The following is a 27,961-nucleotide window of genomic DNA, read 5'->3' as shown; positions in this document are numbered from 1 at the left end:
GTGTCTATTGCTTCTTCTACGCCTTCGGAAGTTCCGGAGTATTTGTCTGATTATCAGGATGTCTTCAGTGAGTCTGAGTCCAGTGCACTGCCTCCTCATAGGGACTGTGACTGTGCTATAGATTTGATCCCAGGCAGTAAATTTCCTAAGGGAAGACTGTTTAATCTGTCGGTACCTGAACATACCGCTATGCGTTCATATATCAAGGAGTCTTTGGAGAAAGGACATATTCGTCCGTCTTCTTCCCCTCTTGGTGCGGGATTCTTTTTTGTGGCAAAAAAGGACGGATCTTTGAGACCTTGTATTGATTATCGGCTTTTAAATAAGATCACTGTCAAATTTCAGTATCCTTTACCGCTGTTGTCTGACTTGTTTGCCCGGATTAAGGGTGCCAAGTGGTTCACCAAGATAGACCTTCGTGGTGCGTACAACCTTGTGCGCATTAAGCAAGGTGATGAATGGAAAACCGCATTCAATACGCCCGAAGGTCATTTTGAGTACTTGGTGATGCCTTTTGGGCTCTCCAATGCGCCTTCAGTTTTTCAGTCCTTTATGCATGACATTTTCCGGAAGTATCTGGATAAATTTTTGATTGTTTATCTGGATGATATTTTGTTTTTTTCTGATAATTGGGATTCGCATGTGGAGCAGGTCAGGTTGGTCTTTAAAATTTTGCGTGAAAATTCTTTGTTTGTCAAGGGCTGAAAGTGTCTCTTTGGTGTACAGAAGGTTCCCTTTTTGGGGTTCATTTTTTCCCCTTCTGCTGTGGAGATGGACCCAGTCAAGGTCCGAGCTATTCTTGATTGGACTCAGCCCTCGTCAGTTAAGAGTCTTCAGAAGTTCTTGGGCTTCGCTAACTTCTACCGTCGTTTTATCGCTAATTTTTCTAGCATTGTGAAACCTTTGACGGATATGACCAAGAAGGGCTCCGATGTAGCTAACTGGGCTCCTGCTGCCGTGGAGGCTTTCCAGGAGCTTTGTGCCTGATGCTCCTGGAGTCGCTGATCCTGTTGGTATTCTTAAAGATGGAGTTATCTTGTCAGCTATTTCTCCGGATCTGCGACGTGTGTTGCAGAGATTTCAGGCTGATAGGCCTGACTCTTGTCCACCTGACAGATTGTTTGTGCCTGCTAAATGGACCAGCAGAGTCATTTCCGAGGTTCATTCCTCGGTGTTGGCAGGTCACCCGGGAATTTTTGGCACCAGAGATCTGGTGGCCAGGTCCTTTTGGTGGCCTTCCTTGTCAAGGGATGTGCGGTCATTTGTGCAGTCCTGTGGGACTTGTGCTCGAGCTAAGCCTTGCTGTTCTCGTGCCAGCGGTTTGCTCTTGCCCTTGCCTGTCCCGAAGAGACCTTGGACACATATCTCCATGGATTTCATTTCTGATCTTCCGCTATCTCTGGGCATGTCCGTTATCTGGGTGATATGTGATCGCTTCTCCAAGATGGTCCATTTGGTTCCTTTGCCTAAGCTGCCTTCCTCTTCCGATCTGGTTCCTGTGTTTTTCCAGAACGTGGTTCGTTTGCACGGCATCCCTGAGAATATTGTGTCAGACAGAGGATCCCAGTTCGTTTCCAGGTTCTGGCGATCCTTTTGTAGTAGGATGGGCATTGATTTGTCGTTTTCGTCTGCTTTCCATCCTCAGACTAATGGACAGACGGAGCGAACCAATCAGACTTTGGAGGCTTATTTGAGGTGTTTTGTCTCTGCTGATCAGGACGATTGGGTTACATTCTTGCCGTTGGCTGAGTTTGCCCTTAATAATCGGGCTAGTTCCGCCACCTTGGTTTCGCCTTTTTTCTGCAACTCTGGTTTCCATCCTCGCTTTTCTTCGGGTCATGTGGAGCCTTCTGACTGTCCTGGGGTGGATTCTGTGGTGGATAGGTTGCAGCAGATCTGGAATCATGTGGTGGACAACTTGAAGTTGTCACAGGAGAAGGCTCAGCGCTTTGCCAACCGCCGCCGCGGTGTGGGTCCCCGACTACGCGTTGGGGATTTGGTATGGCTTTCTTCCCGCTTTGTTCCTATGAAGGTCTCCTCTCCCAAATTTAAACCTCGTTTTATTGGGCCTTACAAGATATTGGAAATCCTTAATCCTGTATCTTTTCGTCTGGATCTTCCTGTGTCGTTTGCTATTCACAATGTATTTCATAGGTCCTTGTTGCGGCGGTACATTGTGCCTGTAGTTCCTTCTGCTGAGCCTCCTGCTCCGGTGTTGGTTGAGGGCGAGTTGGAGTACGTGGTGGAGAAGATCTTGGATTCTCGCCTCTCCAGGCGGAGGCTTCAGTACCTGGTCAAGTGGAAGGGCTATGGTCAGGAGGATAATTCCTGGGTGGTCGCCTCTGATGTTCATGCGGCCGATTTAGTTCGTGCCTTTCATGCCGCTCATCCTGATCGCCCTGGTGGTCGTGGTGAGGGTTCGGTGACCCCTCACTAAGGGGGGGGGTACTGTTGTGAATTTGCTTTTTGCTCCCTCTAGTGGTTACTAGTTTTTTGACTCTGGTTTTTCTGTCATTCCTTTTATCCGCACCTGGGTCGTTAGTTAGGGGTGTTGCTATATAAGCTCCCTGGACCTTCAGTTCAATGCCTGGCAACGTAGTTATCAGAGCTAGTCTGCTGTGCTCTTGTCTACTGATCCTGGTTCCAGTTATATCAGCTAAGTCTGCCTTTTGCTTTTTGCTATTTGTTTTGGTTTTGTATTTTTGTCCAGCTTGTTCCAAATCTATATCCTGACCTTTGCTGGAAGCTCTAGGGGGGCTGGTGTTCTCCCCCCGGACCGTTAGACGGTTCGGGGGTTCTTGAATTTCCAGTGTGGATTTTGATAGGGTTTTTGTTGACCATATAAGTTACCTTTCTTTATTCTGCTATCAGTAAGCGGGCCTCTCTGTGCTAAACCTGGTTCATTTCTGTGTTTGTCATTTCCTCTTACCTCACCGTCATTATTTGTGGGGGGCTTCTATCCAGCTTTGGGGTCCCCTTCTCTGGAGGCAAGAAAGGTCTTTGTTTTCCTCTACTAGGGGTAGCTAGATTCTCCGGCTGGCGCGTGTCATCTAGAATCAACGTAGGAATGATCCCCGGCTACTTCTAGTGTTGGCGTTAGGAGTAGATATATGGTCAACCCAGTTACCACTGCCCTATGAGCTGGATTTTTGTATTCTGCAGACTTCCACGTTCCTCTGAGACCCTCGCCATTGGGGTCATAACACACTCCTCAAATGCCCACTTCATAGCCAACAGCTCCCGATTACCGACATCATAATTCTGCTCGGCAGGCGAAAACTTTCTTGAAAAGAAAGCACATGGCTTCATCACAGCGCCATCGGGGCTTCTCTGCGACAAAACAGCCCCCGCTCCAATCTCGGAAGCATCAACCTCCACCTGGAAGGGAAGTGAGACATCTGGCTGACATAAGACCGGAACCGAAGAAAACCGACGCTTCAGCTCCCGAAAGGCCTCCACAGCTGCAGAAGACCAATTAGTCACATCAGAACCCTTCTTGGTCAAATCCGTCAAAGGCTTAACAACGCCAGAAAAATTAGCTATGAAGCGACGGTAAAAATTAGCAAAACCCAAGAACTTCTGAAGACTCTTAACAGATGTAGGCTGCGTCCAGTCATGAATAGCCTGAACCTTGACTGGGTCCATCTCAATAGTAGAAGGAGAAAAAATGAAACCCAAAAAAGAAATCTTCTGGACTCCAAAAAGACATTTTGAGCCCTTCACAAATAAAGCATTGTCACGCAGGACCTGAAAGACCATCCTGACCTGCTTAACATGAGACTCCCAATCATCCGAAAAAAACAGAATATCATCCAGATACACAATCATAAACTTATCCAGATATTCACGGAAGATATCATGCATAAAGGACTGAAAGACTGAAGGAGCATTAGAAAGTCCAAAAGGCATCACCAAGTACTCAAAATGGCCTTCAGGCGTATTAAATGCAGTTTTCCATTCATCACCCTGTTTTATACGCACAAGGTTATACGCACCACGAAGATCTATTTTGGTGAACCAACTAGACCCCCTAATGCGAGCAAACAAATCAGTTAACAATGGCAAAGGATACTGAAATTTGACCGTGATTTTATTCAAAAGGCGATAATCAATACAGGGTCTCAGGGAACCATCCTTTTTAGCCACAAAAAAGAATCCTGCACCAAGAGGGGATGAGGACGGGCGAATATGTCCCTTCTCTAAAGACTCCTTTATATAACTCCGCATGGCAGCATGCTCCGGCACAGATAAATTGAAAAGTCGTCCCTTAGGAAACTTACTACCAGGAATCAAATTTATAGCACAATCACAGTCCCTATGAGGAGGTAGAGAATTGAGTTTGGGCTCCTCAAATACATCCTGGTAGTCTGACAAAAACGTAGGGACTTCAGAAGGAGTGGACGAAGCAATTGACACCACAGGAGCGTCACCATGAATTCCCTGACAACCCCAACTTGACACCGACATAGCTTTCCAATCCAGGACTGGATTATGAGTCTGCAACTATGGCAGACCCAACACGACAACATCATGCAAATTATGCAATACAAGAAAGCGAATCACCTCCTGATGAACAGGAGTCATGCACATGGTCACTTGTGTCCAGTACTGAGGTCTATTCGTAGCCAATGGTGTAGAATCAATTCCCCTTAGTGGAATAGGGAATTCCAAAGGCTCCAAATCAAAACCACAGCGCCTGGCAAACGACCAATCCATCAGACTCAGGGCAGCACCTGAATCCACAAAAGCCATAACCGGGTAAGATGACAGGGAACAAATCAGGGTAACAGACAAAATAAACTTAGGCTGTAAAGTACCGATGGTGACAGATTTATCAATCTTTTTTGTGCGCTTAGAGCATGCTGAGATAACATGAGCTGAGTCACCACAGTAAAAGCACAACCCATTTTGCCGTCTATAATTTTGCCGTTCACTTCTGGTCAGAATTCTATCACATTGCATAGACTCAGGTGTCTGTTCAGAAGACACCGCCAAATGGTGCACAGGTTTGCGCTCCCGCAAACGCCGATCAATCTGAATGGCCAGAGTCATTGACTCATTCAGACCTGCAGGCGTAGGGAACCCCACCATGACATTCTTAATGGCTTCAGAAAGACCTTCTCTGAAATTTGCAGCCAGGGCACACTCATTCCACTGAGTAAGCACCGACCATTTACGAAATTTCTGGCAGTACACCTCTGCTTCATCTTGCCCCTGCGAGAGGGCCAATAACGTTTTTTCAGCCTGGTTCTCAAGATTAGGTTCCTCATAGAGCAATCCAAGGGCTAGAAAAAACACATCTACACTAAGCAATGCAGGATCCCCTGGCGCCAATGCGAAGGCCCAATCTTGAGGGTCACCACGCAAAAAGGAAATGATAATCTTAACTTGCTGAACGGCATCACCAGAGGAACGAGGTTTCAAAGAAAGAAACAACTTACAATTGTTCCTAAAATTCAGGAACCTAGATCTATCTCCAGAAAACAACTCCAGAATAGGTATTCTAGGCTCTGACATAGGACTGTGAACAACAAAATCCTGAATACTTTGTACCCTTGCAGCAAGATGATCTACACTGGAGGCCAAACTCTGAATATCCATATCAGCAGCTGAATTCAGAGCCACACCAAGATTAAGAGGAGGAGAGAAGCTAGACACACAGCAGCTAGACACACAGCAGCAAAAAAAAAAAAAAAATTCTCAAGGCTTCTTTTCTCCTGCTTCTGCCATGCAATTAACACTTTAAGGGCCGGCTGTACTGTTATGATCCTTAGTGGCTGAGGATCACGAATAGACCAGCAAGTGAATAAACTAAGGACAAGCTCTAGGGAGATGGTAACTGGACTGATCGCAAATCTGAACCTATCCAACACAACTAGAGGTAGCCAGCGAACGTGCCTAAAAAATTCCTAGACGTCTCGAGCCACCCTGAGGAACTAGCTACCCCTAAAGAGAACGAAAGACCTCGCTTGCCTCCAGAGAAATAATCCCCAAAGATATAGAAGCCCCCAACAAATATTAACGGTGAAGTAAGAAGAAGGCACATACGTAGGGATGAAATCAGATTCAGCAAAAGAGGCCCACTAGTACTAGAAAGCAGAAAATAGAGCAGGGGTCTATGCGATCAATAAAAAACCCTTACAAAATAACCATCCTGAGATTTCAAGAACCCTCGCACCAACTAATGGTGTGTGGGGAGAAACTCAGTCCACTAGAGCATCCAGCAAGCGAGGGAATCACATTTTAGCAAGCTGGACAAGAAAACATGATAAACACTGCTGATCAAAAAATGAGCAAACAAAACTTAGCTTGTCCTGGATGGACTGGGAGCGAGGTAGTCAGAAGGAATCTGAGTAGCACTGATTACATCGACAGCCGGCAACAAGTGGAAGTAAAACAGAGCTATATAGGAACCTCCCAGAGGATAACGAACCAGCTGATAGCCAGAGACCAGCAGGATAACAAACAAAGCCACCAGGGGGAGCCCAAAGCAAAAGTCACACCATACCACCAGTGACCACAAGAGGGAGCCAGAAAACAGAGTTCACAACAGGAAACCAACTAAAAGCCCAGATGTGTTTTTTACCTGCGGATTTCCCTCATCTCATTCCAGACTATAAAAAACGTATTTACTGCAAGAGAAGTTGACAGGTTGCAGATTTCACACTCGCTTCGCAGGTCAATTTACTCTGCAGAACTGCATAAATCCCATCCACTTAGCTGTAAATATTCTGCAGACAAACACAGCACACACTCATCATGGGAGCGTAGTCCTAAGAGGAAAAGTACAGAGCCCTGATTTCTACTATCCCATCACTCGCGGCTTGGGTTACAAATGACGAGTATCAATGAGCGAACTCGACTCCCCATCCCCCATCTTTGCTGCCTGTTACACAGCCAGTAAGCATCCAGGGATTGCCTGTGAGTCACTGTATTGTTGTAGCCATCTTGGTTGTGGCATTACTGTGATTGGCTGGCCATCTGACATCATCAGGGGTTATAAAAGAACAGGCGCCGGCCGGCTCAGCACACTGACACCATCGCACAGGTCTGTGACACTTCCCATTGGAGGGAGAGAGGGCTTGTCCAGGCTGTGTGTGCACAATATAATGAATCAGAGTCCTGCAGTGTAGATACTGGTGCTGAAGCTGAGCCGTCATACTAACAGCCCCTCTAAGCGGTAATTGTCTGTATCACATACAATCTGCATTTTGCCTAGGGAGGGGGAGAGAGTCGCAGGAGCAGGGAGAGTGACAGAATCCAGTCTGTAGACAGGGATTAGGCCTGTGCAGTCTGTTGGCAAATATATAGCTGCAGCTTTTTTTGCTGCTGAAAAAATTGATTGTATTTTGATCCATCAAGTATTATGTGCTTTGAGGTCCTTTTCTGTGTTCTATATCACACCCAAAAACAGTTGAAAAATTTTCTTGGGCTACCTTTCTCAGCCATACATTATACCGTGGTGTGGAGTACATTTTTATGGTCACTAAAAGTGAGAGAAAACTTTTATGGCTATCTGCACACACTGCGGAAAGGTGTGCAGATTTTTCAAGACTGATTTTGGTAAATCCGCAGGAAAACTGAAGTTTTTCCTCGTTTTTTGTACGGATTTCCCCTGCGGTTTCACACCTGCGGATTCCTATTTTGGAACAGATGTAAACCGCTGCGGAGTCTGCACAAAGAATTGACATGCTGTGGAAAATAAACCGCTGCGTTTCCACACTTTTTTTTCCGCAGCATGTGAACTGCGGATTTTGTTTTCCATGGGTTTACATGGTACTGTAAACTCATGGAACTGCTGCAAATCCACGGCGGCCAATCTGCAGCAAAATCCGCAGCATGTGCACATAGCCTAAAAATTTTTAGGTTTCCATTTCTTAGACATACAGTGTGTGCGTGGTCTGTGAACATTTCTGTGATCTCTAAACCTGATACAAAGCATGGAAACATTTTTCTGGATTGAATTTGATTGTCATCCATACACTTTTGCATTCTTTCTGTTACATTACAGTGGAATAAACTCAAAAAATGCTTTGATTGCTGCAGATGACCAATTTTTTTCTTGTAATAAATATAAACTTGGTTTCAAGAGACCTAGCAATTACAAAATGCGTAAGACGTGCGGTAAGGGATGGAGAAGTGTAAATGCTGATGACATGCCTCCTAACTTTTAAAGAACAGAAAGAGGGACAGATCATGTGGCGCACATAGCGCGTTGCTGCAAATTTAGGCCACGCCCCTGGTCACACCCCCAATCCACGCCCATGTATAATTTCTTTCTCCCCTTGCAGGAGTTGTCAGAGGGGCAGTGAGGGACATGCAGCAGACACCCGAGATTACAGGGCCTAGACCCAAATCTGGGACTGTCTGCTGTATCCGAGGGCTGTCTGCTGTATCCGGGGGCTGTCTGCTGTATCCAGGGGCTGTCCTCTGTATCGGGACTGACCGCTGTACCTGGGGGCTGTCTGCTGTATCCGGGACTATATGTTGTACCCGGGGGCTGTCTGCTGTATGCGGGACTGTCCGCTGTATCCCGGAGCTGTCCGCTGTACCCGAGGGGGACTGTCTGCTGTACCCGGAGGCTGTTGGCTGTACCTGGGGGCAGTCGGCTGTACCCAGGTCTGTCCGCTGTAGCCCGGGGCTGTCCACTGTACCCGGGGGCTGTTCGTTAAAAATGTTGTTATGGATTCAATGACTCATCCATACAGTTTAACACTGCTATTGTTGCAGTATGATGGCATGTAAAATGTACAAGAAGTGTAGAAAAATACTTCAAGACTAGAATACTCATCCATGCAGTATTATGTTCTTTATTTCACATTTTGAAGGTCCAAAAGGAACATCTTTAATGCCAAATTTCTATTTAACGTAATAATCTAATCTCTCTCTTCTAATATTCCTTAAAAAGAAAGTCCCTTCTGCTCCCTCTCTACGCTATCGAACTGCTTTGTTCCTGTAGCAAGTAGTTCTGTTATAAACTGATCAATAATAGAAAATCAAGTACAAGGAGTAGCTACACACTCCTTGATGTAGTAGGTCTGGGGTCACCAGGATTCAGCTTTATGCTGCAAGGTCCAGATGGCAGGGACACAGGGAATTTATTATTATTATTTATATAGCACCATTAATTCCATGGTGCTGTACATGTGAAAAGGGGCTACATACAGGGTTATAGATATCGTTAACAGTAAACAAATTTACAGTGACAGACTGGTACAGAGGGGAGTGGACTTACATTCTTCGGGATAATGGGGAAGAGACAGGAGGTCGGTGTGCTGCAGCTCGGGTGGTTGGTGAGGCAGCAGCTCGGGTGGTTGGTGAGGCAGCAGCTCTGGCGGTGGCGACGTGGCAGCTTGGGTGGATGGTGGCGACGCGGCAGCTCGGGTGGTTGGTGACGTGGCGGCAGCTTGGGTGGTTGGTGACGTGGCGGCAGCTTAGGTGGTTGGTGACGTGGCGGCAGCTCGGGTGGTTGGTGAGGCGGCAGAATGGTTATTGCAGGCTGTAGGCTTTCCTGAAGAGATGGGTTTTCAGGTTCCGTCTGAAGGATCCGAGGGTGGTGGATAATCGGACGTGTTGAGGCATGGAATTCCAGAGGATGGGGGATATTTGGGAGAAATTTTGGAGGCGGTTGTGTGAGGAACGAATAAGTTTGGAGGAGAGTAGGAGGTCTTGGGAGGATCGGAGATTACGTGAGGGGAGATATTGGGAGATTAGTTCAGAGATATAGGGAGGGGACAGGTTGTGGATGGCTTTGTAGATCAATGTTAGTAGTTTGAACTGGATTTGTTGGGGAATTGGGAGCCAGTGAAGAGATTTGCAGAGGGGGGAAGCAGGGGAGTAGTGAGGAGAGAGGTGGATTAGCCGGACAGCAGAGTTGAGGACAGACTGGAGAGGTCCAAGAGAGTTAGCGGGGAGGCCACAGAGGAGGGTGTTGCAGTAATCGAGGCGGGAGATGATGAGGGCATGCACAAGAGTTTTGGTAGATTGTGGGCTGAGGAAAGGACGGATTCTGGCAATATTTTTGAGTTGGAGGCGACAGGAGGTGGCAAGAGCTTGGACGTGAGGTTTGAAGGACAGGGCAGAGTCGAGAGTTACCCCAAGGCAGCGGATTTCAGGTGCAGGAGAGAGCGTGATGCCGTTTACTATAATAGATAGATCAGGTAGGGGGGGATATGCGAGATGGGGGAAAGATGATGAGTTCGGTTTTCTCTACATTGAGTTTTAGGAAGCGAGAGTTGAAGAAGGAGGATATGTCTGACAGACTCTCTGGGATTCTGGACAGGGAATGTATGCAAGATGCTCCTTTGAGGGAGACCATGCGGCTGTGTACATTTCTTGGTAATCAGTATGATCTACAGACGTGCTTCAGCTACAGGATTGTCTTCTCCTCTCACACTGAGCTGCGGAGCTGTCAGCACTCACTTGCTGTGCTGCTATCCTGGGTCCTCACTTTCCCCACACAATGGACAACAGCCCACACATATTTCTGTGCAGCTAGCTCTTGCCTTCTTCTAGAGCCACAGGCTGAGCACCATAGGAGACTGTGATTGTCCTATCAGATCAAACCATTACATGTTCAAGTCCCTATAAGTGCTAAAAATGTAAGTAAAAGCATAATTTTGAATTAGAGATGCAGAAATTGCTGTACCAAATACTTAACATGTGCACAGACCCTTAGGGTACTGTCACACCGTGCAATTTTCGTCGCTACGACGGCACGATCCGTGACGTCGCAGCGTAGTATGAGTATCGCTCCAGCGTCGTAGACTGCGGTCACACTTTGCAATCACGGCGCTGGAGCGATGCCGAGGTTCGCTGGTAACCAGGGTAAACATCGGGTTACTAAGCGCAGGGCCGCGCTTAGTAACCCGATGTTTACCCTGGTTACCAGCGTAAAAGTAAAAAAAAAAAAACCGTACATACTCACCATCTGATGTCCGTCAGGTCCCTTGCAGTCTGCTTCCCTCTCTGACTGAGTGCAGCCGTACAGTGAGAGCAGAGCGCAGCGGTGACGTCACCGCTGTGATCTGCTCTCACTTTCCGGCCGGCGCTCACAGTCAGAGCGGGAAGCAGACTGCAAGGGACCTGACGGACATCAGATGGTGAGTATGTACGGTTTGTTTTTTTTTACTTTTACGCTGGTAACCACGGTAAACATCGGGTTACTAAGCGCGGCCCTGCGCTTAGTTACCCGATGTTTACCCTGGTTACAAGCGAACGCATCGCTGGATCGCTGTCACACACAACGATCCAGCGATGACAGCGGGAGATCCAGCGACGAAAGAAAGTTCCAAACGATCTGCTACGACGTACGATTCTCAGCAGGGTCCCTGATCGCTGCTGCGTGTCAGACACTGCGATATCGTAACGATATCGCTAGAACGTCACGAATCGTACCGTCGTAGCGTTCGTAATTGCACTGTGTGACAGTACCCTTAGACTGACGGCAGGAAACTGTCTCTGCAGGACAAAAAAGGGTGTTCAGCAGTGGTGAAGAGCACAGAAAGATGGGGGCTAAAAATGTCAGGAAAAAGAATTGGAGGGCGTTATTACAACAAAGTGGCACCCTAAGGAATCTATAAGAATTCAAGACTCAGGTCAGAAAATCCATGTAAATTTTACTTTACTAATGTCATTCTTTTAGTTTTATAACAAAATAAATAAAACAAAAATAAAAAATGAAATACAACGAGATAACTGAATTACCGATGAGCCAGAGGGGCAAAAAGTGTCACTGAGGGGCGATCAAGGGAGAAGGGGAGTAGTCTTTTTTTTTAGATTATTTAGTGAAAAAGATAAAATGTAACACACAAAGGTGCAGAGACATTACAACAAAGCAGGGTCACTGTCAGTCACTCACAAAGTCAGGATGGAACAGGGTAGCGGATCCAGGAGGTTGGGGGTGCTTGTAGGGGCAGCACCAGCTCTCTTACTACAGGTGCTCTGCTGCTTCACCAGGAGAAGTGAGTGAGTAGAGCAGGATCATATATTCAATTCTGGTATATACATCCTCATCCTGTGTCCATCCTGTTATATACGTTCCCCATCCTGGTATATATGTATCTCATTCTGTGTCCATCCTGTTATATACGTTCCTCATCCTGGTATATATGTCCCTCATCCTGTGTCCATCCTGTTATATACATTCCCCATCCTGGTATATATGTATCTCACCCTGTGTCCATCCTGTTATATACGTTCCCCATCCTGGTATATATGTATCTCATTCTGTGTCCATCCTGTTATATACGTTCCCCATCCTGGTATATATGTATCTCATTCTGTGTCCATCCTGCTATATACGTTCCTCATCCTGGTATATATGTCCCTCATCCTGTGTCCATCCTGTTATATACGTTCCTCATCCTGGTATATATGTCCCCATCCTGTGTCCATCCTGTTATATACGTTCCTCATCCTGGTATATATGTCCCTCATCCTGTGTCCATCCTGTTATATACATTCCCCATCCTGGTATATATGTATCTCATCCTGTGTCCATCTTGTTATATACTTTCCCCATCCTGGTATATATGTCCCTCATCCTGTGTCCATCCTGTTATATACGTTCCCCATCCTGGTATATATGTATCTCATACTGTGTCCATCCTGTTGTTGAGGGAGGATCAGATTGCAACAATCAAGGTCTCATAACAGCTGTAAACTTTAGCCTAGTAACAAAATTTATATTATAACAGCAAAATGGAGTCGAAAAGCACAAAATGGAGAATCTTTCTTAATTTCTTCCTTCACATTCCCCCCTAGATAAATTTTGTTAATTAATGTCCAGCATCAGAGGTACTATCCCAAGCTATAAACTTGAGGGGTACTGGTCTTCACATGGCTGGTGCCAAGTTACCAGCCATGGCTGTTGCGGCGTACCCGTCCCCCCTGTATACTAAAATTTACGAATAACAATTATTGATAACAGTGGTGGGGATCTTTTTAAGATAGCCATGCGCTTGGCTTCAACATCTTCATCAGGTAACTTTGTAAAATCGGTGTAGAGAAGAGCAGGGGTGGCAACGCTTTTGGTTTCATCATTAGTTGTCTTAGTGCAGAGTTTCCTAATACATACAGAAATACACCAAAGAACAAGTTTTAGTATTACATACATGACAAGGATAAAGGCAGCGATGTGTAACAAACTTTGCAAGATTCCAGCTATCCAGCCCCCAGGTCCCTCAAACCAATTGGCTGGATTAAGAAAGGAGAAGGTGTCTGCCCACCAACTGTCCTTATTACGGTCATTGTCTTTATCATATTAATCTCTGAGTCTTTGAATATCCTCTAACTTTAACTTCATAGTGCTATTGGGATCTGTATAATGACAGCAGGCGGGTCCAATAACCTGACACATACCACCCTGTGCTGCTGTTAAGTAATCCATTACTACAGTATATTGCTTGGTGACTATAATAAATTGGTTTTGGACAACAACAGTAGTATTAAGTATATCCAATATAGCCCAAATTTGATCATCTAGAAAATCTATGGCCCTAAGCAATTTATCCCACATTTGTGTAATCATAGGGTAAATGGAAATAGAACTGACAATTTTATTGGCTATACCCATCTGTACTACTAATCTTTCATAATATTGTACAAACTTATTATTCAAGGATGTTGGGGAATTTAGGCTGTCCCATGCGGTTACCAATGTTATTATATGGCAATACGAAAAACCAAAACATTATGTCCCCTTATTTGCTACTAGTCTGTTTGACCAGCTTGCAGTGCGATACGTTGATCCACGTCGGCCTTCCTTCCAGCTTTACTGACATAGGAGTGATACTGAGGACTTGGTAGGGACAGTCATACAAGGGTTCTAGTTCGTATTTTCTGACATGGCTTTTCATGACAACAAAACCACCAGACTTTAAGTTGTGACAAGTGTCGGTTTCTGCTGAATCTGGAAGGGAAGAAAAAAACTAAAACATAGGTGTTAGCAAAATTTTTACTAAGCTGAATAACATATTGAACAGCACGGTCAGTTTCTTCTGATAACTGCTGAGACTGGAAAATTGCAACTGAGGGCCTAGCACCAAACAATATCTCATATGGGGACAGGCCATGTTTTGCAATGGGGGTAGTACGAATGTGGTACAGTACAATGGGTAGGAGCTCTGGCCATGGAGCCATAGTCTCCTGCATTATTTTGGTCTATTGTCCCTTCAGTGTGCCGTTCAGCCTCTCAACTTTCCCACTGAATTGTGGATGGTGCGGAGTATGGAGGGCTACAGTGGATCCAAACCTTGTCAAAACCTCATGATACACATGAGAAGAAAAGGCCGGGTCTTGGTCACTTTTGACAACTTCTGGAACACCATATCTGCATATGACTTCCATCACCAGTTTCTTCGCTGTAGTCTTTGCAGTCATGTTGGTAACGGGGAATACTTTCAGCCAACTGGAGAACATGTCAACAACCACCAGACAATATTCATACCTTCCAGACTTAGGCAACGTGATATATATGGTCCACCTGGAGCCTTTGGAACAGATAGTCGGGCTTAGCAAGATACTTCGGGGGTGCACGTTGAAGTTGACCGGGATTGCAGGTCTGACAGATGTTACATGCACGTTTGAGTGCTGTCAGGACTGTAGAAATACCTGGAGCCCAGTAAAATTTTTGTACCAGGGCTAGGGCCTGGATTTTTCTCGATGTGTGGGCCATCGTCATTAAGCGATCTCGTGGGGTCCGACAGAAAACTTCAGTCTGGCGTGGATCATCGGGTTCCTGTAGAGTCAGTGTTTCTTGTATTTGTTTACGCTGATAGCGTGTGGTCACCATAGTTGGTATGATCATTTCAATGGGTAGGAGAGCAGCAGCTTTTGCTTGCATATCCGCAAAGGTGTTACCAACAGTCTGTGGACTGTTCCTAGTACCGTGCGCCTTGACCTTGATAATGGCCACCTGGGTAGGTAATTTGATTGAGTCCATGAGGGTTTTAACAGCTTCAGCATTCTTCACGGGAGTCCCGGTGGTAGTAATAAACCCTCGACTGGCCCATAGGGTTCCAAAATCATGAGCAATACCAAATGCATACTGTGAGTCCGTGTATATATTAGCCCGCCTGTCTTTGGCCAGAACACATGCAGTAGACAGAGCCTGAAGTTCTGCTTCTTGTGCTGACAGTGAGGGAGGGAGTGCAGCTCCGTGCACTACAGTGTCTTCCGTAGTAACAGCGTATCCGGTGTGGAATCTGCCAAACTCATCAGCATATCTTGAACCGTCTTTCAGGGCATTGTAGAGAGGTTGCATTATGCGGGATGTGTCCGGTATTCACTAACGACAATAAGTACATAGTCCAAGAAAACGCTGGAGTTCAGTCTCATCTTTTGGAAAAGGAAGGGCGCTGACGGCTATTTTTCTTTCTTCTGTGAAGTGTCTGGCACCCTGAAGGAGACAGTGACCTAAAAATATCACTTGACCAAGGCAGAACCGAAGTTTCGAGGCCGAAACCCGACAGTTCAGATCTGCCAGATACTTGAGGAGGCTAACAGTGGCAACAATGGCTTCCTGCTCTGTTCATGCACACAACAAAAGATCAGCCACATACTGAAACAGCGTGACATAGGGGTAAAATACACTCGCCCATATTTTTTTGCAAACTGATTGAGACTGTTTTGGGCCCCTTGTGGCATAACTGTCCACGTCAATTGTCATCCCTGGTAAGTGAATGCAAACAGAAACTGGCAATCTGGGTGTAATGGAATGCTGAAGAAGGCATTGGCGAGGTCGATAACTGTGAACCAAGCAGCATCCTGAGGTATCTGGGACAAAAGAGTATATGGATTAGGCACCGGAGTTTCCAGAACAGTAGCTGCATTAACTGCCCGTAGATCTTGTACCAACCTTTACACAAGGTGTTGGCCAGGTGGAGTATTTTTCTTAATGGGAAACAAGGGCGTGTTACATGGGGAAACACAGGGAACCAGGGCACCATTATCGAGTAACATTTGTATTTGCCCCTTGAGGCCCCACTCCTGATCATGTTTCAAAGGGTATTGATGGACTTTGGGAAAAGGGACACCAGGTTTGAGAAACAGTTTTACTGGTTCCACAGGCATTATTGGGGGTGGATCTGGGCCTATCAGGGCCATCATAACCGTGGGAAGGGCATGTAAGATACACATCTCATTATGTTCATCTGCATAGGTGTTATATAACGTGAGGACCATCTGACCATCATCTTGGAATTGAATTCTGGAGCGGAACTGTGGTAATAAATCTGCCCCCAGTAAATTTACCGGACATATAGGAGAGATTACGAACTGAGCAGTAACTTCAGGGAAGGGTCCCACAGGGATGGGTTTTGTAAGAGTATATTTATTAGGTCTGCCATCTACTCTAATTAAAACAAGCTCTTGGTCTGAGAATTGACATGGCGGGGCTTGGGAGGGAGATTCCCAGACATAGGGTTAAAAGGGATATTGGAGAACTGAATTTGTGTAGGGTGGGAGGGCTGGAGCTGAAGTCTGTTGTGTGTGCCACTGATAAGGAACCAGCTGTGTCCTTGTAGCTGTGGGGGGGGGGGGGGGGGGCTGGGGTTGGTGCTGAAATCGCTGTGGCTACTGGTTTAACCTTTGCCTTTCCTGCTGATGCAGAACGGGCTAAGTTCTTTTGAAAACTTTTTACTATTTTCAATGCATCATCTGGAATGGAAGTCTCGATATCGGGTCTGACTGACATTATTGCCTCTTTCAATTCAGATTTAAGGCCGGACATTAAAGCTACTGCAAAAAGGTGTATATGGGCTTTTTGTTACAATGAGAATCCCAGATCTTTAAATACTACCATAAGACGCCCATAGAACTTCTCGGCAGTCCAGGATATATTGGTGCATTAGGGTTAAGGGGCATAGGGCTTACAGTCGGGAGTAGAGGCTTAATTTCCTGGGGAGGGACCATATTTCACTTTCAACTTCCAACTTCAACTTACAAGATTTCTTTGTACTACAAAACAATATTGTTGCTTTAAACAAAACACAAATCTCCCAGTGCGTACTACACCAAGGACAGAAAATACAAAGAGAACGCAGCTACGTGCCCCATCCATACCAGAGACACAGCAGAGATAAGAAAATCGCAGCATTCCTCAGCACAGAAAGAAGAAAGCAATAGCGCAGCTGTTTGACCACTCCCATCAGGTATCTTAGAAATTTCACACAGAAACAGAATACAGCAGTTCTCAGACTTAATTAATTTCTACAAAACCTTCATCACAAAATTCACATGCCAGAACACCTTAGAAAACCGATGATTGAGAATATTTCCCCATCTTTGGGCTAACAATATCAGATTCATCACACGAATTCAAAGTCTTCTTTTTGTTCCACGGAAACTGATTCTCCTTTAGAGCTAAATATCCTTACTTTGTCGTGCACAAAACCAGAGCGGCCGTATTAGTTTGTTCCACTGGGTTTACCTGTACCCCTCTGGGGCAACCCAAAATCGCAGTACTCAGTGAAAGGAGGAGGGCATCTCAGACGTTCCCTCCGGATACCCCTGGACATATACATATATATCTATATATTCCTGAGTTACGCATCCTACCCATCTTCGATCACCTCACCGCGCCTGATTCTAACAGTGATCAGGCATTCAGGATATTTTGACTATAAAGAGAATTACATCACTGGTCAATCCGGGGTGTCCATCCCTTATGAGGTACGGTTAGAGCACTGGGCTCCCAACGGAACTACACCTCTATATGATTCCACCCAAGAATCACCCCACCATCGGGGACAAACCTCAGATCCTCTTTGCAGCAACAAACACTGGAAAACCACACCAAACGGTCAGTCTGAACAGTATAACTGCCAACTTACCGTGGTTGTTGTGGGGGATGATCAGTCCCAATTTTCCAGTGCCTGTGTCTGGTCCGAGGGTCCTTTGTCTTGTTGTCCTCTGGGGGTCAGAGGTGTTCCTGTTTGGGGCCCCACGTTTTGGGCACCAACTGTTGAGGGAGGATCTAAAATGATCCTTCACGGTTAACTCAGTGATTTCCAAATTAATCTACAGGGCGTTGCCGGCAACTGAAAATGACCAGACGGAGATGTGTGTCTCTGTTTGGGGGGGGATCAAGCAGATCTTTGGGCCCCCATTTATTGTGTATGACTTTTCATAGTCATAGAAATTATACTTCAACCAATCAGCATAAGAACACGCTCACAATTCTTAACATAATGCAGGAACAGTCTGTACGTCAAAGTCTCATAGAACAATACACCCTCAGTCTCATGTTCTGTTCAGATTGCAACAATCAAGGTCTCATAACAGCTGTAAACTTTAGCCTTCTAACAAAATTTATCTTAGAACAGCAAAATGGAGTCGAAAAGCACAAAATGGAGAATCTTTCTTAATTTGTTCCTTCACACTGTTATATATGTTTCCCATCCTGGTATATATGTATCTCATCCTGTGTCCATCCTGTTATATACATTCCCCATCCTGGTATATATGTATCTCATCCTGTGTCCATCCTGTTACGTTCCTCATCCTGATATATATGTCCCCCATCCTGTGTCCATCCTGTTATATACGTTCCCCATCCTGGTATATATGTCCCTCATCCTGTGTCCATCCTGTTATATATGTTCCCCATCCTGGTATATATGTATCTCATCCTGTGTCCATCCTGTTATATACATTCCCCATCCTGGTATATATGTCCCCCATCCTGTGTCCATCCTCTTATATACGTTCCCCATCCTGGTATTTATGTATCTCATCCTGTGTCCATCCTGTTATATACATTCCCCATCCTGGTATATATGCATCTCATCCTGTGTCCATCCTGTTACGTTCCTCATCCTGATATATATATGTCCCCCATCCTGTGTCCATCCTGTTATATACGTTCCCCATCCTGGTATATATGTCCCTCATCCTGTGTCCATCCTGTTATATACGTTCCCCATCCTGGTATATATGTATCTCATCCTGTGTCCATCCTGTTATATACATTCCCCATCCTGGTATATATGTATCTCATCCTGTGTCCATCCTGTTATATACATTCCCCATCCTGGTATATATGTATCTCATCCTGTGTCCATCCTGTTATATACATTCCCCATCCTGGTATATATGTATCTCATCCTGTGTCCATCCTGTTACGTTCCTCATCCTGATATATATGTCCCCAATCCTGTGTCCATCCTGTTATACACGTTCCCCATCCTGGTATATATGTCCCCCATCCTGTTATATACATTCCCCATCCTGGTATATATGTCCCCCATCCTGTGTCCATCCTGTTATACACGTTCCCCATCCTGGTATATATGTCCCTCATCCTGTGTCCATCCTGTTATATATGTTCCACATCCTGGTATATATGTATCTCCTCCTGTGTCCATCCTGTTATATACATTCCCCATCCTGGTATATATGTATCTCATCCTGTGTCCATCCTGTTATATACATTCCCCATCCTGGTATATATGTGTTGTGAATTAGACTTTTTGGCTCCCTCTTGTGGTTACTAGTGATATGACTCTGGGATTTTCTTCCCTCAGTTTGCACCCAGCTGGGTCGTTAGTTCAGGGGTGTTGCTATATAAACCTCCTGGATCCTTAGTCCAGTGCCTGGCATCGTTGTAATCAGACACTTTCTGTTTGCTCCTATCTGCTGGTCCTGGTTCGTGCAAAATTAAGCTAAGTCCTGCTTCTTTGTTTTTTGGGTTATTTGCTTGCTCTCATTTTTGTCCAGCTTGTACTAAATGTGATTCCTTACCTTGCTGGAAGCTCTAGGGGGCTGGTGTTCTCCCCCCGGGCCGTTAGACGGTTCGGGGGTTCTTGAATTTCCAGTGTGGATATTTTTGATAGGGTTTTTGCTGACCATATAAGTTATCTTTCTATATTCTGCTATTAGCTAGTGGGCCTCTCTTTGCTAAATACCTAGCTCATTCTTATGTTTGTCTTTTCCTCTTACCTCACCGTTATTATTTGTTGGGGGCTTGTATCCAACTTTTGGGGTCTTTTCTCTGGAGGCAAGAAAGGTCTTTCTTTTCCCTTCTAGGGTTAGTTAGTTCTCCGGCTGGCGCGAGACGTCTAGAATCAACGTAGGTACGTTCCCCGGCTGCTGTTATTTGTGGTGCTAGGATTAGATATATGGTCAGCCCAGTTACCACTGCCCTATGAGCTGGTTTTTTGTGTTTGCAGACTTAGAAATTATTTCTGAGACCCTCTGCCATTGGGGTCATAACAGTAATGCCAGGCCAACATTGAATGTTTAATGCATTGCAGAAGTGGGATAATAAGAGGAAATTCTGAGTTTTTTTTTTTTTTCTTTCCTCTCTTCCTCCCCTTTACCTTTGAGTGGCTTGTGCTTGCTGCAGACATGAATGTCCAGACCTTGATTACAAGTGTAGACCAGCTGGCAGCTCGTGTGCAGGGCATACAAGATTTTGTTACCAGTAGTCCTATGTCTGAACCTAAAATACCTATTCCGGAATTGTTTTCTGGAGACCGTTTTAGGTTTAGGAATTTCAAGAATAATTGTAAATTGTTTCTTTCTCTGAGACCCCGTTCATCTGGTGATTCAGCTCAGCAAGTTAAAATTGTTATTTCTTTTTTACGGGGCGACCCTCAGGATTGGGCTTTCTCGCTAGCGCCAGGAGATCCGGCATTGGCAAATATTGATGCGTTTTTTCTGGCGCTCGGATTGCTTTACGAGGAACCCAATCTTGAAATTCAGGCAGAAAAAGCCTTGCTGGCTATTTCTCAGGGCCAGGATGAAGCTGAAGTGTATTGCCAAAAATTTCAGAAATGGTCCGTGCTTACTCAGTGGAATGAGTGTGCTCTGGCCGCAAATTTCAGAAATGGCCTTTCTGAAGCCATTAAGAATGTGATGGTGGGTTTCCCCATTCCTACAAGTCTGAATGATTCTATGGCGCTGGCTATTCAAATTGACCGGCGTTTGCGAGAGCGCAAAACCGCTAATCCTCTGGTGGTGTTGTCTGAACAAACACCTGATTTAATGCAATGTGATAGAATTCAGACTAGAAATGAGCGGAAAAATCATAGACGTCAGAATGGGTTGTGTTTTTACTGTGGTGATTCTACACATGTTATATCAGCATGCTCTAAACGCCTAACAAGGGTTGTTAGTCCTGTCGCCATTGGTAATTTGCAACCTAAATTTATTTTGTCTGTGACTTTAATTTGCTCATTGTCTTCTTACCCTGTTATGGCGTTTGTGGATTCAGGTGCTGCCCTGAGTCTTATGGATCTGTCATTTGCCAAGCGCTGTGGTTTTGTTCTTGAACCGTTGGTAAATCCTATTCCTCTTAGAGGTATTGATGCTACGCCATTGGCAGAAAATAAACCGCAGTTTTGGACGCAGGTGACCATGTGCATGACTCCTGAACATCGGGAGGTGATTTGTTTTCTTGTTCTGCATAAAATGCATGATTTGGTCGTTTTGGGTCTGCCATGGTTACAGACCCACAATCCAGTCTTGGATTGGAAGGCAATGTCTGTGTCAAGTTGGGGCTGTCAGGGAATTCATGCTGATTCCCCGCCGGTGTCTATTGCTTCCTCTACTCCTTCGGAAGTTCCTGAGTATTTGTCTGATTATCAGGATGTATTCAGCGAGTCCAGATCCAGTGCTCTGCTTCCTCATAGGGACTGTGACTGCGCCATAGATTTGATTCCAGGTAGTAAATTTCCTAAGGGAAGATTATTTAATCTGTCTGTACCTGAGCATGCCGCAATGCGTTCGTATATCAAGGAGTCTCTGGAGAAGGGGCATATCCGTCCATCCTCTTCCCCTCTTGGTGCGGGATTCTTTTTTGTGGCCAAGAAGGACGGATCTTTGAGACCTTGTATTGACTATCGGCTTCTGAATAAAATCACTGTTAAATTTCAGTATCCTTTGCCTCTGTTGTCGGACTTGTTTGCCCGGATTAAAGGTGCCAAGTGGTTCACCAAGATAGATCTTCGTGGTGCGTACAACGTTGTACGCATTAAGTTAGGAGATGAATGGAAGACTGCATTTAATACGCCCGAAGGTCATTTTGAGTACTTGGTGATGCCTTTTGGGCTCTCTAATGCTCCCTCAGTGTTTCAGTCCTTTATGCATGATATTTTCCGGAAGTATCTGGATAAATTTATGATTGTTTATCTGGATGATATTCTGGTTTTCTCTGAAGATTGGGACTCACATGTGGAGCAGGTCAGGATGGTGTTTCAGGTTTTGCGTGAGAATGCTTTGTTTGTTAAAGGCTCAAAGTGTCTCTTTGGAGTACAGAAGGTTCCCTTTTTGGGGTTTATTTTTTCCCCTTCTGCTGTGGAGATGGACCCAGTCAAGGTCCGAGCTATTCATGAGTGGACTCAACCCACGTCAGTTAAGAGTCTTCAGAAGTTCTTGGGTTTTGCTAACTTCTACCGTCGTTTTATCGCTAATTTTTCTAGCGTTGTTAAACCTTTGACGGATATGACCAAGAAAGGCTCTGATGTTGCTAACTGGGCTCCTGCAGCCGTGGAGGAGTTCCAAGAGTTGAAGCGCTGGTTTACTTCGGCGCCTGTTTTGTGCCAGCCTGATGTCTCACTTCCCTTTCAGGTCGAAGTGGATGCTTCTGAGATTGGGGCAGGGGCCGTTTTGTCACAGAGAGGCCCTGGTCGCTCGGTAATGAGACCATGTGCTTTCTTCTCTAGGAAGTTTTCGCCTGCTGAGCGGAATTATGATGTTGGCAATCGGGAGTTGCTGGCCATGAAGTGGGCATTTGAGGAGTGGCGTCATTGGCTCGAGGGTGCTAAGCATTGTGTGGTGGTCTTGACTGATCACAAAAATTTGATGTATCTCGAGTCTGCTAAACGCCTGAATCCTAGACAGGCCTGCTGGTCATTGTTTTTCTCCCGTTTTGACTTTGTGGTCTCGTATTTACCAGGTTCAAAGAATGTGAAGGCTGATGCTCTTTCAAGGAGCTTTGTGCCTGACTCTCCTGGAGTCGCAGAACCAGTTGGTATTCTTAAAGAGGGAGTTATCTTGTCAGCCATTTCTCCTGATTTGCGATGCGTGTTGCAGAGAATTCAGGCTGGTAGACCTGACTCTTGTCCACCTGACAGACTGTTTGTTCCTGATAAGTGGACCAGCAGAGTCATTTCCGAGGTTCATTCCTCGGTGTTGGCAGGTCATCCGGGAATTTTTGGCACCAGAGATCTGGTGGCCAGGTCCTTTTGGTGGCCTTCCTTGTCACGGGATGTGCGGTCATTTGTGCAGTCCTGTGGGAATTGTGCTCGAGCTAAGCCTTGCTGTTCTCGTGCCAGCGGGTTGCTCTTGCCCTTGCCTATCCCGAAGAGGCCTTGGACACACATTTCCATGGATTTCATTTCTGATCTCCCGGTGTCTCAGGGTATGTCTGTCATCTGGGTGGTATGTGATCGCTTTTCGAAAATGGTCCATTTGGTGCCTTTGCCTAAGCTGCCTTCCTCTTCTGATCTGGTTCCTGTGTTCCTTCAGAATGTGGTTCGTTTACACGGCATTCCTGAGAATATTGTGTCTGACAGAGGATCCCAGTTTGTTTCCAGGTTCTGGCGATCCTTTTGTGCTAGGATGGGCATTGATTTGTCGTTCTCGTCTGCCTTTCATCCTCAGACTAATGGACAAACGGAGCGAACTAATCAGACTCTGGAGGCTTATTTGAGGTGTTTTGTTTCGGCAGATCAGGATGATTGGGTGACCTTCTTGCCGTTGGCTGAGTTTGCCCTTAATAATCGGGCTAGTTCCGCTACTTTGGTTTTGCCATTTTTCTGCAACTCTGGTTTCCATCCTCGATTTTCCTCGGGACATGTGGAGCCTTCTGACTGTCCTGGGGTAGATTCTGTGGTGGATAGGTTGCAGCAGATCTGGAATCATGTGGTGGACAACTTAAAATTGTCACAGGAGAAGGCTCAGCGTTTTGCCATTTGCGATTTGTTCCTATGAAGGTCTCCTCTCCTAAATTTAAGCCTCGCTTCATCGGTCCTTACAAGAGATTGGAAATCCTTAATCCAGTGTCCTTTCGCTTGGATCTTCCGGTTTCGTTTGCCATTCACAACGTGTTCCATAGGTCTTTGTTGCGACGCTACGTTGTGCCTGTGGTTCCTTCTGCTGAGCCTCCTGCTCCGGTGTTGGTTGAGGGCGAGTTGGAGTACGTGGTGAAGATCTTGGATTCTCGTCTCTCCAGACGGAGGCTTCAGTATTTGTGCAAGTGGAAGGGCTATGGTCAGGAGGATAATTCCTGGGTGGTTGCCTCTGATGTGCATGCGGCCGATTTAGTTCGTGCCTTTCACGCTGCTCATCCTGATCGCCCTGGTGGTCTTGGTGAGGGTTCGGTGACCCCTCCTTAAGGGGGGGGTACTGTTGTGAATTAGACATTTTTGGCTCCCTCTTGTGGTTACTAGTGATATGACTCTGGGATTTTCTTCCCTCAGTTTGCACCCAGCTGGGTCGTTAGTTCAGGGGTGTTGCTATATAAACCTCCTGGATCCTTAGTCCAGTGCCTGGCATCGTTGTAATCAGACACTTTCTGTTTGCTCCTATCTGCTGGTCCTGGTTCATGCAAAATTAAGCTAAGTCCTGCTTCTTTGTTTTTTGGGTTATTTGCTTGCTCTCATTTTTGTCCAGCTTGTACTAAATGTGATTCCTTACCTTGCTGGAAGCTCTAGGGGGCTGGTGTTCTCCCCCCGGGCCGTTAGACGGTTCGGGGGTTCTTGAATTTCCAGTGTGGATATTTTTGATAGGGTTTTTGCTGACCATATAAGTTATCTTTCTATATTCTGCTATTAGCTAGTGGGCCTCTCTTTGCTAAATACCTAGCTCATTCTTATGTTTGTCTTTTCCTCTTACCTCACCGTTATTATTTGTTGGGGGCTTGTATCCAACTTTTGGGGTCTTTTCTCTGGAGGCAAGAAAGGTCTTTCTTTTCCCTTCTAGGGTTAGTTAGTTCTCCGGCTGGCGCGAGACGTCTAGAATCAACGTAGGTACGTTCCCCGGCTGCTGTTATTTGTGGTGCTAGGATTAGATATATGGTCAGCCCAGTTACCACTGCCCTATGAGCTGGTTTTTTGTGTTTGCAGACTTAGAAATTATTTCTGAGACCCTCTGCCATTGGGGTCATAACATATATGTATCTCATCCTGTGTCCATCCTGTTACGTTCCTCATCCTGATATATATGTCCCCCATCCTGTGTCCATCCTGTTATATACGTTCCCCATCCTGGTATATGTGTCCCTCATCCTGTGTCCATCTTGTTATATACGTTCCCCATCCTGGTATATATGTCCCCCATCCTGTGTCCATCCTGTTATATACGTTCCCCATCCTGGTATATATGTATCTCATCCTGTGTCCATCCTGTTATATACGTTCCCAATCCTGGTATATATGACCCCCATCCTGTGTCCATCCTGTTATATACGTTCCCCATCCTGGTATATATGTATCTCATCCTGTGTCCATCCTGTTATATATGTTCCCCATCCTGGTATTTATGTATCTCATCCTGTGTCCTGTTGTGGATTCTGTTTGTGGGCTCCCTCTGGTGGTTACTGCTGGTACTGGGTGACTTTGGTGGGTTGCGGCCTTTGGTTTCCACCTGTCCATCAGAGGCTGGGTGTTTCCTATTTTACCTGGCCTTTCTGTCATTTCCTTGCCGGCTATCAATGTATTCAGATGTGCTCTGTTTTGTTCCTGCCTACCTGCTCCCAGATCTTTCAGGATAAGCTAAGTGCTGATTTTCAGTTGTTTGGTTTTTTGTCCAGCTTGCTTATTATGTCTCTATGCTAGCTGGTAGCTCTAGTGGACTGAGGTTCTCCCCATGTGCCATGAGTTGGCACATGGGTTCTTGTAATCTCAGGATGGTTTTTTGATTCGGGTTTTTTGCTGACCGCTCAGACCCCTTTTGTATCGTTCTGCTTTCTAGTTTACAGCGGGCCTCTATTTGCTAAACCTATATATATCATCTCTATGTGTGTGCCTTCCTCTCATTTCACCGTCAATACATGTGGGGGGCAACTATACCTTTTGGGGTTCGTTCCTCTGGAGGCAAGTGAGGTCTTTATTTTCTCTGCAGTACTAGTTAGCTCTTAGGCTGGTGCGTGGCGTCTAGAACCAACGTAGGCACGCTCCCTGGCTATCTCTAGTTGCGTTTGTCAGGCGTAGGGCAGCGGTCAGCCCAGGTTCCATCACCCTAGAGCTCGTCCGTTATATATTTGTACCTTGCTTGTCCTGTGCTATCCCTAGCCATTGGGATTCATGACAGTATAGCCGGCCCACAAAGTGTTAATTGTTTGGGCTGAAGCAGGAGAATAAGAAGTGTTTAAGGGAAAAAAAAATTTTTCCCTTCAGAGTTTTGCTGCCTAGCCCTTAATTGCTGTCTAGCTGCTTCTTACCTCCTCTTAACCCTTGAATGGCTCTGATCTTAGCTGTTTAACATGGATGTCCAGAGTTTGGCTTCCAGCCTGAGTAATCTCGCGGCAAAAGTTCAAAACATACAGGATTTTGTTGTTCACACTCCCATGTCTGAACCTAGAATTCCTATTCCAGAGTTCTTCTCTGGAGATAGATCTACCTTCCTGAATTTCAGGAACAATTGTAAATTGTTTCTTTCTTTAAAATCTCGCTCCTCTGGAGACCCTGCTCAACAGGTCAGGATTGTAATATCTTTCCTGCGGGGCGACCCTCAGAATTGGGCATTTGCATTGGCACCAGGGGATCCTGCATTGCTCAGTGTGGATGCGTTTTTTCTGGCATTGGGATTGCTCTATGAGGAACCCAACCTGGAGATTCAGGCTGAAAAGGCTTTGTTAGCCCTCTCTCAGGGGCATGATGAAGCGGAAATATATTGTCAAAAATTTCGGAAATGGTCGGTGCTTACTCAGTGGAATGAGTGCGCCCTGGCTGCAAACTTCAGAAATGGTCTTTCTGAGGCCATTAAGGATATTATGGTGGGGTTCCCTACGCCTACAGGTCTGAATGAGTCTATGGCTATGGCCATACAGATTGATCGGCGTTTGCGGGAGCGCAAACCCGTGCACCAGTTGGCGGTGTCTTCTGAACAGGCACCTGAGACTATGCAATGTGATAGAATTCAGTCCAGAAGTGAACGGCAAAATTATAGGCGGAAAAATGGATTGTGTTTTTATTGTGGTGATTCAGCTCATGTTATATCAGCATGCTCTAAACGCACAAAAAAGTTTGATAAATCTTTTGCCATTGGTACTCTGCAGCCTAAGTTCATTTTGTCTGTGACTCTGATTTTTTCACTGTCTTCCATTTCCGTCGATGCCTATGTGGATTCGGGCGCTGCCCTGAGTCTTATGGATTGGTCTTTTGCTAAACGCTGCGGTTTTAGTCTGGAGCCTCTGGAAGTTCCTATTCCTCTGAAGGGAATTGACTCTACACCATTGGCTATGAAGAAACCGCAGTACTGGACACAAGTGACCATGCGCATGACTCCCGTTCATCAGGAGGTGATTCGCTTCCTTGTACTGTATAATTTACATGATGTACTAGTGCTTGGTCTGCCATGGTTACAAACTCATAATCCTGTCCTGGACTGGAAAACAATGTCTGTGTTAAGCTGGGGATGTCAGGGGGTTCATGATCATGCACCTCCGATTTCAATCGCTTCATCTACTCCTTCTGAGATCCCTGAGTTTTTGTCTGACTATAGGGATGTTTTTGAGGAGCCTAAGCTCAATTCGCTCCCTCCTCATAGAGATTGTGACTGTGCTATAGAATTGATTCCTGGCAGTAAGTTCCCTAAGGGTCGTTTATTTAATCTGTCACTGCCAGAGCATACTGCTATGCGGAATTATATTAAGGAGTCCTTGGAAAAGGGACATATTCGTCCATCTTCGTCCCCTCTGGGAGCAGGTTTTTTTTTCGTGGCAAAAAAAGATGGTTCCCTGAGGCCTTGTATAGATTATCGCCTTCTGAATAAGATTACAGTCAAATATCAGTAT

The 27,961-nt window shown here is 45.6% G+C and overlaps 1 protein-coding gene across 2 annotated transcripts in view; it reads left to right on the top strand.

Annotated features, from left to right (window-relative positions):
• The window catches only part of LOC143785157 (up-regulator of cell proliferation-like), a 99,501-nt gene that overhangs the window by 12,463 nt on the left and 59,077 nt on the right, over nt 1-27,961 (top strand). Inside the window, exon 1 of one of the 2 annotated variants that reach the window (XM_077273849.1) lies at nt 11,489-11,597. The exons of the other annotated variant lie outside the window; for it this stretch is intronic. The gene's annotated coding sequence lies outside the window, so the exon portion shown is untranslated. Of the gene's footprint in view, nt 1-11,488; nt 11,598-27,961 lie in introns of those variants that run through there. 2 annotated transcript variants of the gene reach the window in all.

The sequence above is a fragment of the Ranitomeya variabilis genome, chromosome 7 (genome assembly GCF_051348905.1).
Source record: "Ranitomeya variabilis isolate aRanVar5 chromosome 7, aRanVar5.hap1, whole genome shotgun sequence".
Classification (NCBI taxonomy): Eukaryota; Metazoa; Chordata; class Amphibia; order Anura; family Dendrobatidae; genus Ranitomeya; species Ranitomeya variabilis.
This window is presented reverse-complemented; position numbering and strand designations above follow the sequence as displayed.